This window comes from Bufo gargarizans, chromosome 4, assembly GCF_014858855.1.
Source record: "Bufo gargarizans isolate SCDJY-AF-19 chromosome 4, ASM1485885v1, whole genome shotgun sequence".
In the NCBI taxonomy this organism is placed as follows: Eukaryota; Metazoa; Chordata; class Amphibia; order Anura; family Bufonidae; genus Bufo; species Bufo gargarizans.
Window position 1 is genome coordinate 114,430,248 of NC_058083.1, and position 13,188 is coordinate 114,443,435.

Here is a 13,188-nt window from a genome sequence, read left to right on the forward strand (position 1 = left end):
ACTGCATCAGTCTGGCGGCGTTCAGCCTCCGCTCCGCTCGCCTCCGCACGGACAGGCGGACAGCTGAACGCTGCTTGCAGCGTTCGGGTGTCCGCCTGGCCGTGCGGAGGCGTGCGGATCCGTCCAGACTTACAATGTAAGTCAATGGGGACGGATCCGTTTGAAGATGCCACAATATGGCTCAATCTTCAAGCGGATCCGTCCCCCATTGACTTTACATTGAAAGTCTGGACGGATCCGTCCGAGGCTATTTTCACACTTAGCTTTTTTTTTGCTAATATAATGCAGACGGATCCGTTCTGAACGAAGCCTCCGTCTGCATTATTACGATCGGATCCGTTCAGAACGGATCCGATCGAACGCTAGTGTGAAAGTAGCCTAAGGTGAGTTAAAATATATATTTTTTTTAACCCCTCCAGCGCTATTTTACTATGCATTCTGTATTCAGAATGCTATTATTTTCCCTTAAAACCATGTTATAAGGGAAAATAATACAATCTACAGAACACCGATCCCAAGCCCGAACTTCTGTGAAGAAGTTCAGGTTTAGGTACCAAACATGCGCAATTTTTCTCACGCAAGTGAAAAACGCATGACAATGTTTTGCACTTGCGCAGAAAAATCACGGTGTTCCCGCAATGTTTCCGCAACGGCCATGTGAAAGGGGCCTTACAAGTTAGACTTTATGGACTTTTGTCTTTTTCCAACATTAAAGGAAATGTGCCACCAAAAATGTTATCTGCCAATTAAAAACTGATAGTAACACATTTTATTTTCTCATTACAGATTTCTGTATTCCGTTTTCTGAACATGACTATGGGGGCGGCCATCTTGCCTGAGCTGTTCTTGACAGCATTTAGAAAGCATTAAAAAAAATTGGGTCCATAGACACAATCATCAGGAGGGGAGCTCATTGACTTTTATGGGAGAGTTTTCTTGGCCGTTTTTTAGAAACTTGACATGTGTCACTTGTCACAAGCATTTTTAATAAAAATCCTGTTTTTGTGTCTCCTTTTTCTGAAAGCCATATTATATTTTTTTTTGGGGTAATTATCTTATGTAGGGGCTCAGTTTTTGCAGCATGAGGTGACTGATTGGTAATATTTGGGGTACATACTACTTTTTGATTGTTTGGTATTACACTTTTTGTGATGTATAGTGACAAAAAAAAGAGCACAGTTTTTTTTTTTACAGTTTTCATCTGACAGGGTAAATCATGTGATAGTTTTATAGAGCAGGTTGTTACGGACTCGGTGATACCTAATTTGTCTATTTTTTTATATTTATTTTGGTTTTACACAAAAAAAATGCATTTTTGAAAGAATTTTTGGGCCGATTGTCTTAGTTAGGGTTTCATTGTTTGTGGGATGAGATTGGTTTGATTGGTATTATTGGGTACATATGACTTTTTGATCACTTGGTATTACACTTTGTGTGATGTAAGGTGATAAAAAAAAGGCTTTTTTGGCGCAGTTTTTATTTTTAATTTTTTTACGGAGTTCACCAGGCAGGTTAGCTCATGTGATATTTTTATAGAGCAGGTGATACATAATATTTTGAGGTACAGGTGACTTTTTGATTGCTTGGTATTATACTTTTTGTGATGAAAGGTGACCAAAAAATTGCATTTTTTTAGCACAGTTTTTATTTTAATTTTTTTCGGTGTTGACCAGACGGGGTGGATCATATGATATTTTTATAGAACAGGTTGTTATGAACTCGGCGATACCTAATATGTATGTTATGTTTCTTTTTATGGGAAATGCTTTTTTTTTTATTGAAACTATATTAACTTTTATAATTTTTTATTTTTGTCCCACTATGGGACTTCAACATTACAGGGTCTGATCCCTGTTTCAATGCAGCACAATACTAGTAAACTAGTTTGCCTTTGAAGGCTTGGGGCTGCCATGGGAACCATCGGGTCCCCACCACCGCAGTGTGGGGACCCGATGGCTTAAGGGAGGGAGCGCAAACCTCCCATATGCTGCGGTCAGCGCTGACCATGGCATATGAGGGGTTAATCCACCTGCATATGTGTCATCACTAATGCTGGTGGATGCAGCAAGGATCCAGCTGTCAGTAAGGCCTCTTGCACACAAACTTTTTTTTCCCCTTTTACATTCAGTTTTTTGCGTTCCGTATACGGACCGTATATGGAACCATTAATTTCAATGTATCCGCAAAAAAAACGGAAGGTACTCAGTATGCCTTCCGTTTCCGTATTTCTGTTTTTCCTTTCCATTTAAAAATAGAACACGTCCTATTATTGTCCACGTAACAGACAAGGATAGCACTGTTCTATCTGGGGCCAGCTGTTCCGTTCCGCAAAAAAACGGAATGCACATGGACGTCATCTGTATTTTTTGCGGATCCGTTTTTTGCAGACAGTAAAATACTGAAAAAGCGATCCGGTCATGTGCAAGAGGCTTAACAGCCGGGTCACTGCCACTGATTGCGGCACCGCACATGGGGGACCAGAATACGTGTCCTGAGACACAAAGTACCGGCCATTGAGGGTGAGCATTCTCATCCTGGGTCCTTAAGGGTTTAATGCATAATACAATCTATGGCAGCCTTGAACTCAGTGGCGGATCCAGAGCCTGTGTCCGCCGCCACAAAACAATGGTGCTTATAGAACAGACTACACAGTGTAGAGGTATACTGTATATTGTGTGGCACAGTGTAGCGGTATACTGTATATTGTGTGGCACAGTGTAGCGGTATACTGTATATTGTGTGGCACAGTGTATGCTATATGTGTATAAGGCCTCATGCACACAACAGTTTTTTTTCACGGTCCGCAAAAACGGGGTCCGTAGGTCCGTGATCCGTGACGGTTTTTTCGTCCGTGGGTCTTCCTTGATTTTTGGAGGATCCACGGACATGAAAAAAAAGTCGTTTTGGTGTCCGCCTGGCCGCGCGGAGCCAAACGGATCCGTCCTGAATTACAATGCAAGTCAATGGGGACGGATCCGTTTGACGTTGACACAATATGGTGCAATTGCAAACGGATCCGTCCCCATTGACTTTCAATGTAAAGTCAGGAGTCCCTTTACTTTCACACTTGCGTTCATATAATGCAGACGGTGGCTCCGTTCAGAACGGATCCGTCTGCATTATATTGTTAAAACATTTCTAAGTGTGAAAGTAGCCTCAGACGGATCCGTCCAGACTTTACATTGAAAGTCAATGGGGGACGGATCCGTTTGAAAATTGAGCCACAGTGTGTCATCTTCAAACGGATCCGTCCCCATTGACTTACATTGTAAGTGTGGACGGATCCGCTTGCCTCCGCACGGCCAGGCGGACACCCGAACATTTTAACTTGAAGCGTCCCCATCACCATGGGAACGCTTCTATGTTAGAATATACTGTCGGATATGAGCGACATCGTGAAACTCAGATCCGACAGTATATTCTAACACAGAGGCGTTCCCATGGTGATGGGGACGCTTCAGGTTAGAATATACTGAAAAACTGTGTACATGACTGCCCCCTGCTGCCTGGCCTGTTTTTAACTCATTGGTGGCCAGTGCGGCCGCCCCCCCCCCCCCCCTCCCCTGTAGTTAACTCATTGGTGGCCAGTGCGGCCGCCCCCCCTCCCTCCCCTGTAGTTAACTCATTGGTGTCCAGTGGGCCCCCCTCCCTCCCCTGTAATTAACTCATTGGTGTCCAGTGGGCCCCCCTCCCTCCGCTGTAGATAACTCATTGGTGTCCAGTGGGCCCCCTCCCTCTGCTGTAGATAACTCATTGGTGTCCAGTGGGCCCCCCCTCCCTCCGCTGTAGATAACTCGTTGGTGGCCAGTGGGCCCTCTCCCCTCCCTCCCCCTCCTAATTAAAATCTCCCCCCCTATCATTGGTGGCAGTGGAGACTACCGATCGGAGTCCCAGTGTAATCGCTGGGGCTCCGATTGGTAACCATGGCAACCGGGACGCTACTGCAGTCCCGGTTGCCATGGTTGCTTAGCAATTTGTAGAAGTTTCATACTTACCAGCGAGCAGCGATGTCTGTGACCGGCCGGGAGCTCCTCCTACTGGTAAGTGAAAGGTCTGTGCGGCGCATTGCCTATAGCACAGACCTGTCACTTACCAGTAGGAGGAGCTCCCGGCCGGTCACAGACATCGCTGCTCGCAGGTAAGTATGAAGCTTCTACAAATTGCTAAGTAACCATGGCAACCGGGACTGCAGTAGCGTCCCGGTTGCCATGGTTACCGATCGGAGCCCCAGCGATTACACTGGGACTCCGATCGGTACTTTCCACTGCCACCAATGAAAGGGGGGGGCGATTTTAATTAGGAGGGGGAGGGAGGGGAGAGGGCCCACTGGCCACCAATGAGTTATCTACAGCGGAGGGAGGGGGGGCCCACTGGACACCAATGAGTTATCTACAGCGAGGGAGGGGGGCCCACTGGACACCAATGAGTTAACTACAGGAGAGGGAGGGGGGCCCACTGGACACCAATGAGTTAACTACAGGTGAGGGAGGGGGGGCCCACTGGACACCAATGAGTTAACTACAGGGGAGGGATGGGGGCCCACTGGACACCAATGAGTTAACTACGGGGGGGGGTCTGCCCCCTGCTGCCTGGCAGCAGGGGGCAGTCATGTATACAGTTTTTCAGTATATTCATCACCATGGGAACGCCTCTGTGTTAGAATATACTGTCGGATCTGAGTTTTCACGAAGTGAAAACTCACCTCTGAAAAAGCTTTTATGCAGATGGATCTTCGGATCCGTCTGTATGAAAGCAACCTACGGCCACGGATCACGGACACGGATGCCAATCTTGTGTGCATCCATGTTCTTTCACGGACCCATTGACTTGAATGGGTCCGTGAACCGTTGACCGTTAAAAAAATAGGACAGGTCATATTTTTTTGACGGACAGGATACACGGATCACGGTCTCGGCTGCAAAACGGTGCATTTTCCGATTTTTCCACGGACCCATTGAAAGTCAATGGGTCCGCGAAAAAAAACGGAAAACGGCACAACGGCCACGGATGCACACAACGGTCGTGTGCATGAGGCCTAACATAAACATATTTCACATGAAAACTTACAATTACTTGGCTTGGCCCTTGGGGATCTCGGACGCCACTTCAACACTTTGGCCGGGGGCTCGGCAGAGCTGATGTTGTATTTTATCCTAATGAGAAAGATTTCATAATAAGGATTTGGAGAAGGGGCAGAGGGATAGCAGAGCAGGGAGAGTCTGGTGCTGCTACTAGGGGTTTCATACCATGGGGGAGTAATAAAGCCCACCATAATGCCCCCCCAGTAGAAATAATTCTCCTTATAATGTGACAGTGCAAAAAATACACCCTTGTAATGCCCCCAGTTGAGCTAATGTCCCCATAGTGCGCCCATAATGTGCCAGTATAAAATACCCCTATATAGTGCCCCCAGTAAATGCCTCCATAGTTCTCCTATCCCCCCTTCCTCCTAGTGCCCCCATAATGTACCAGTATAAAATGCCCCAGTAGATGTCCTCAGTGTCCCCCATAATTTGCAAGTATAAAATACCCCTTCTTAGTGCACCCCCGTAGATGACCCCATAGTACTCCTCACCCCCCTTCACCATAGTATCTACCATAATGTGTCCCAGTATAAAATTCTACTGTACAGAGCCCCCCATATAAAATACCCCTTCTTTGTGGCCTCAGTAGATGCCCCTATAGTGCCCCCGATAATGTGCCAGTAATAAGTTCCCCCAATAATGTGCCAGCAGTAAAAGCACTCCCACCATCATGTGCCAGTAACAAGAGCAATCCCCCAATCATGTGCCAGTAATAAGAGCCCCCCATCATGTGCCAATAATAAGAGCCCCCCATCATGTGCCAATAATAACAGCCCCCCATCATGTGCCAGTAATAACAGACCCCCCATCATGTGCCAGTAATAACAGCCCGCATTATGTGCCAGTAATAATAGCCCCCCATTATGTGCAAGTAATAACAGCCCCCCATTATGTGCAAGTAACAACAGCCCCCCCAATGTGCCAGTAATAACAGACCCCCCCAATGTGCCAGTAATAACAGCCCCCAATATGCCATTAATAGCCCACCCAATATGCCAGTAATAACAGCCCCCCATTATGTGCCAGTAATACCAGCCCCCCATTATGTGCCAGTAATCATAGCCTCCCATTATGTGCAAGTAATAACAGCCCCCCATTATGTGCAAGTAACAACAGCCCCCCAATGTGCCAGTAATAACAGACCCCCCAATGTGCCAGTAATAACAGCCCCCCAATGTGCCAGTAATAACAGCCCACCCAATGTGCCAGTAATACCAGCCCCCCATTATGTGCCAGTAATACCAGCCCCCCATTATGTGCCAGTAAAACTAGCCCCCCAATGTGCCAGTAATACAGCCTCCCAATGTGCCAGTAATAACAGCCTCCCCCCATTATGTGCCAGTAATAACAGCCCCCCCATGTGCCAGTAAAAGTATTGTATATATAAATAAAAAAAACACTTATACTTACCTCCATGTCAGCAATGCGATGCAGGCCTCTTCCGGCCTGTGTCCTGCGCTGTATGGCTCAGGCGCCGCAATGACGTCATTGTGTCAGCCTCTGACTAGGCCGGCCTCTGATAGGCTGCCGGCCTAGTGCCTGCAGCCTATCAGAGGAAGGGAAAGGGACACGCCTCTCCCTCCCCTGCCTCAGCACAGGAATCTGTATCGCTGTCCTGAGGACTATGGAAAATAACGGAATGCCCAGACAGAATGCAAAACGGAAGCCTTTAGAAGGCATTCCGTTTGCTTTCCGTCCTAATAGAAGTCTATGGGAAAGCATAATGGATCCGTCCAGCGAATATTTTGAAGTTCGTGTTCAGGTTAGGGGTACATGCTGAATTGCATTATGGATTCCTGTTACCACGGACCAAATGCCTTTAGAGGCATTCTGTTATTCATTCCGTCATAGTATAAGTCTAGGGCCTGCATAGCGGATCCGTCCGGTTTCCGTTATGCAGGAGAGGACTCCAGCATAACGAAATTCAGCATATACCCCAACCTGAACACAATATCGAACTTCAAAATATGAAGTTCGCTCATCCCTAGTTATACTCTATGGATGGTCTGGGAGTGGTTAAAAGGGTTGTCCTATGAATTTATAGTATATCAATTTACATCTACTATCTACCACTTACAATGCTGCTCTAACACCTCTCCTGAGACATACAAATATATGCAGTTTTAGTGATACCTCTTTTTAAATGGATGTGCAGTTGTTTTGATACACTTGTGTGTTTATAGAATAGCATTCATTTTTTTAAATAAAAACATACCTTTAAAAAAAAAAAAAAGGCGGATGGTGTTCTAATTTTATTTAATTCCCCAGTTATTAAATGTAAACAATTATTTATAATGATAAAAAAGTGGAATAAAAATTTCATTTGCAGGACCGAATAGTTTGGTATACTACGCTATTCTGTCCTTCTGAAAAAACTATAGAAATGTAGACAAGGGTGACCTTAGTCAAAAATATGCTACATTTGCCCAATTTTAGTCCATGGTTACATTGAGTGATAGGTTTCAATACATTTTCACTCATTCAAATGTATATGCTTAATGTAAATTAAAAAGAAGATGTGAAAGGATCTTCTAAGCGGATGATAGAAACCTGATGTGAACCTAGCCTACCATTGCTCTTGGTGACTATATAGGAATATTTGGCTAGCTAGCTAGTTAGCAAGTGCAGCCCCCCTACCTGTCATGTAATGTCACAGTCCATTGGCCTTTACGCAAAACATTTCCCAGAATCACCGGCTGTTTTTACTACGCTACTTTGGTACAATACTGCTAGGGTAAATATTTGCACAGAGCTGTGACTGTTTTTTGGTTTCCTGAGGTATGAGATGTCCCACCAGGTAAATAATTTAGAGTGTACGCTCCCCGCGGCAGAGCAGAGCAGTGCTTGATACAGGCTTTACCATTTCTCAGCCCTCTTTGATAATCCATAACTGTCTAGTGCAATTATTTTCATTGCCTGGCCAGGCAAGGATAAAAAGCACAACATGCCTCTCTTGACTTCTCCCAGGGAAACTCCATTATCTTTGAAGGGTCACGTGCTCACTGAAACGCCAATCAGGAGTCCTCCAGACAGTCCACAGGGCAATCTCTGTAAGAGCAGAAAATGAAGCTGTTACCAGACAGAAAACTGCAGTCCTGCTTTCTTATGAATATTTGAATGAGTAACTAAAAACAGCTCAATGAACTTTAAGCAGCTGTGACAGCTGAAACTGATGTAGGAACCCGCAATCCTTAAGGAATGGAGAAATTCTTTGGAGCAGCAAGGACCTTCATGTGAAAAGAACAGAGCTATAGTGATACTCACTAGACTTCCATTAAGGGTACAGGTAACGAGTGTCTAATACTAAGAGGTGTGGGGGAACATAATAAGACCATGTCTTCTTCTTCTTGTACTAGTTAGAACATATTTGTTGTCAAATATGTCAGGGCAACATCAAGTTTCTGAACCCTGGAGAAAACCTAAACTCATCATGTAACTGTGCACGACTTGGGGGTTAGCATGGTTACCTTGCTGCACTGGATCCTTGGCCTCATCCTGGCTGTATTTGTATTAGGCTGGACATACACTATAGGCTGGGTTCACATCAAGTTTTTGTCTTACTTTTAATATATTCGTTAAACGGATGCCTCTGACAGATGTCATACAGTGGCATCCATCACCATAGAGTTACATTGTAAAAAAAAAAAAAAAACTGTATACATTGACGTATACGTTTATTGCCAGACTGTTTTTTCAGTATACAATAAATGTAGGGCAAAAATGTTATGTGAACCCAGCGTTAGATAGGTGTTGGCCAAGTGCTAGTTCATCCGGCAGTTATTCCTTTCAACATCTCATACACATGCATTCTCGGGCGAGGGTGTATGTGGTCTCAACAGGGAGAGGGGAATAATCCATTGCTAGACACCTCTGGCAATAGTGTATCCCCTTCAGACCAAAAGGACTGGGCAGCCTGATCATCTTTCTCCTAACATCTGCCATCAAGGGAGAGTCAGGACAACCACATACACATTAGATGGTCAGCCTGTCCCACTGAAATTTGGCCAGATGGTTTGGCAAGCATTCATGTAATGTGTATGGCCACCTTTACGCAATGTGTCAATATGGGCATCTGTTGTGCACCCATATTTTATCTCTGCAAGCCTCTACAAGAGTGCCAGTGATCTGAAGAACCAGGAAGACGAATATGGAGAATATGTAATGCATACAGTATGGTAAATGGTGGCATCAAGCTCAATCTCCCAGAAGCAATGCTGCCATCTGATCAATTAGTGTAGGTCTGTATGCAGTGGCCATGTACGGGTGGATAATATTCTGTATTTGTCATGATGCCAATTGCAGCGTGCGCAGGGTCCCAGGGCCCTTCCAAGGTGTTATAATGCACCTCCTAGATTAAGATTGCAGAGTGGTGTAATGGCCTATAATGTCTCTGTAGTTTTATGGTAGTTGTGTCACGGTGTCTCCTACCTGGGTACGGCTGGACACCTGACTCCTGGCTAACTTGCAATAAATTTGAGTGTAGTGATAGTAGGAGTAATAGAGGAACTTTGCAGAATAAATGATGTCCAGACCTTTAGATAAAGTTCAAACGTTGCTTTACTTGAAATAACTTGCATCCAAGGAGTATACAGCTTTGGTCTCTTGGTCCCAGCAGGTTTTGGCAATTATTGGCAGGAATGAGTACTTCTGCTTTAAATGTGGAACTGGCAGGATAAATGTCTGCTTGGTAGCTCTATAACTGTGTCAGGATTAGCTTCTGCACTTATCTAGTACCTTCTGCTGTGTGGGGACAGACTAGCTGAGGAGGAATAGGCTTCTCCTAGGCACTGGACTTATCTCACAGATGGATTCGCAGGGGATGCTTTCTTCCTGGAACTCTGGAGATTAGCTGTAAGTTCTGCTTTCCTCATCCAGCAGAGCTGAAGGTGCTGTGGCTGGGCGTATGGCCAAGTCTCAGCCGAGACTAGGTCCTTGCTGTCTTCCCTATGTAGAGGAACTCCACACACACACACACACCCTTCCCCTAGCAGGAGTTGGGCTACACTCCCTCTAACTTCCTTCTCCACCCAAACTGCAGAATGTGGGTCCAGCCCACCTCTCCACAGAGGGGGAGCTAAACTGGAAAATAATAATATTAGCAAAGACAAGTGCATTCTGCGGTCTTCCTAAACCCTCAAACTGATGCTAAAATTGAGAGATTAGCCAACATATCCTACTGTGGAGGACATGTCTGAGCACAAGCACCGCGCCAAGGTTTCTCAAGTAGTTTGGGTCCTAACACTCACTTAGCTGTGCTGTATGGGCAATACCAAATGCAGGATTTGCTCCCCTGTATATACATGTACAGGGGCATATGGGTTTGAGTACTTCCTGCCTGTGTAACACCACACCATTTTTTTTATTTGTTTGTATATAGAGAGGCTTGTAGGTGTATAAACTCCAATTTAAATGTGCCTGTTTTTCATCCACAGGCTACATTTAGGTGCACCTGTGAGGCCTGGGCCATACCAGCCAGTCTTGAGTGGGACTCGCAGATTTCTCCCTCCTCCCATTGCAAGCATGGTTACATGCTGGAGGTAACTGATGAGTTGTCTGTGAGTCGGACCTCACGCTCCTGTAATTTGCCTGGTATTGCCCATATGGCACAGGTAGGCGGGTATTAGGACCCGAGCTACTTGTGAAACCTTGGTGCGGTGCTCGGCCTCAGACATGTACTCCACAGTAGGATATGTTGGCTAATCTCTTAATTTTACCATCAGTTTGAAGGTTTAGGAAGAACGCAGAGTGCACCTGTCTTTGCTTATATTATTATTTTGCTATATTAGTTATCACATCCACATAATTGCTATCTTGTGTAGGATGTCTATTGTGGTACCTGTGGACCGCTGCAAGCATCCTTCGATTGTATGCATTTTTGCTGGGGATCGCCATTAGCAACGGGCCACAAGTGCAGGATTTGCTCCCCTGTATATACATGCAAAACTGCATATGGGGTTGAGCACTTCCTGCCTGTGTTATACCATGCCATTTTTTTATTTGTTTGTATATAGAGGAGCTAAACTGAAATTGTCCATTCCAGCTTAGATACACTAAACCAGGCATCCTCAAACTGCGGCCCTCCAGCTGTTGCAAAACTACAACTCCCAGCATGCCCAAACAGCCTACAGGTATCAGCCTACAGAAGGGCATTGTGGGAGTTGTAGTTTTACAACAGCTTTAGAGCCACAGTTTGAGGATGCCTGCACTAAACTTTAACTTGTACCTGCCAATGAGTTGCTGCCACCTACTGGTAAACCAGGATAATTACATGAACAATTACATTTAACATAGTTTTGTATGCACATTTATGGAAGACATAATGTAAATTATATCAGAGGACAGTATAAAGGCTCTTAGAAGATAGTAGTATGGTAGAGGCGTGTAGTAACACAACTGTTACATGTATTTCTTTAGGGCTTGTGTCTGACACTATATACAGTAGGACCAAAGTGTCTAATGTGACTCAGTGACCATCACTATATTGGAGATACTGTGGCTATCAATATATTAAGGTACTAGGACTATCACTATATTGGGGACACTGTGGCTGTCACTATATTGGGGACACTGTGGCTATCACTATATTGGGAACATAGTGGATATCTCTGTATTGAATGCACTTTGTCTATCACTATATCGGGGGCACTGTGGTTATCACTATATTGGCGGCATTGTTGCTCTTAATATATTAGGGTACTGTGACTACCACTATATTGCGGCAATGTGGCTATCAATATATGTATTTGGGGCACTGTGGCTATCAGTATACTGGGGGCACAGTGGCTATTACTATATTGTAGCTCTCTGGCTATCAATATATTTGGGACACTGTGGCTATCAATATATTCGGGCACTGTGGCAATTACTATATTTGGGACATTGTGGCTAAAATTATATTCGAGACACTATGACTATCCCTTTATTGGGGACACTGTGGCTATCAATATATTCGGGGCACTGTGGCAATTACTTTATTGGGGACATTGTGGCTAACATTATATTCGAGGAACTATGACTATCCCTGTATTGGGGCACTGTGGCTATCAATATACTAGGGGCACAGAGGCTATTATTATATTGAGGGTACAGTGGCTATCACTATATGTGGGGCATTATGGCTATCAAAATATTGAGGAAACAGTGGCTATATTCGGGGCACTGTAGCAATCAATATATTGGGGACATTGTCGCTATCACTATATTCGAGGCACTGTGACTATCACTATATTGGGGCTATCAATATATTTGGGGCACTGTGGCTATAAATATACTGGGGGCACAGTGGCTATTACTATATTGTAGCATTATGGCTATATATATTGGGGACACAGTGGCTATCACTATATTGGGGACACTAAAGCTATCAATATATTGGCAGGACTGTGGCTATGTGTTATGCATACAGCTCCGGAGTTTGAATGGGAACTTTTGTTGAAATGTATGTACAAATACTATCTGGCGTCTGCTGTATTATACTGTGAACAAGCTCTCCCTGTTTTTCCAGCCAGCCATGCACTGCCAATCAAGTCAGATTTGGGCCACATAAGAAGATATACTGCACTCAAAGATTGTACACTATACAGCAAAGTCTCTGTGCAATTAATAAAGCACTAGATTCGCTCCACAGCTCTCAAAAGCCTGTAATGTACTTCCCCAATGCATCACAATGTCATCCTCCCTGAAATGTATCCTTGAACAATGCTTTCCGATGACAAACATTTTCTGACCACCATGACACTCGGAGCCTCACTCCACTTTTTACAGTCAATTGAATAGGAAGAAGTGCAATACATTGTAGAATAGGGATGGGCAGACATGGAAAGTGACTTGATTTATGTGAATTATTTCTAAGCCTTGGCTTGAAAAGACTGAATTCTCAGGTATGTCAACACGCAACGACTTGTGAGGCTCTCTGCGAAGCAGTGGAGCAACCGGCCTCCAAACAAGAAGAGCTCTCTAAAGACTCAGCCTTTCAGCAGCTGAAAAGGCACATCAAAGCTCGATTTGTTTAAAGAGGTTCTCTCTTCATCTTCGTATGAATGTTATTAAAAAAACGGGCGGAATAAAAGAGTTATTAGTGCATGCAGCTGACAAATTACCAGGG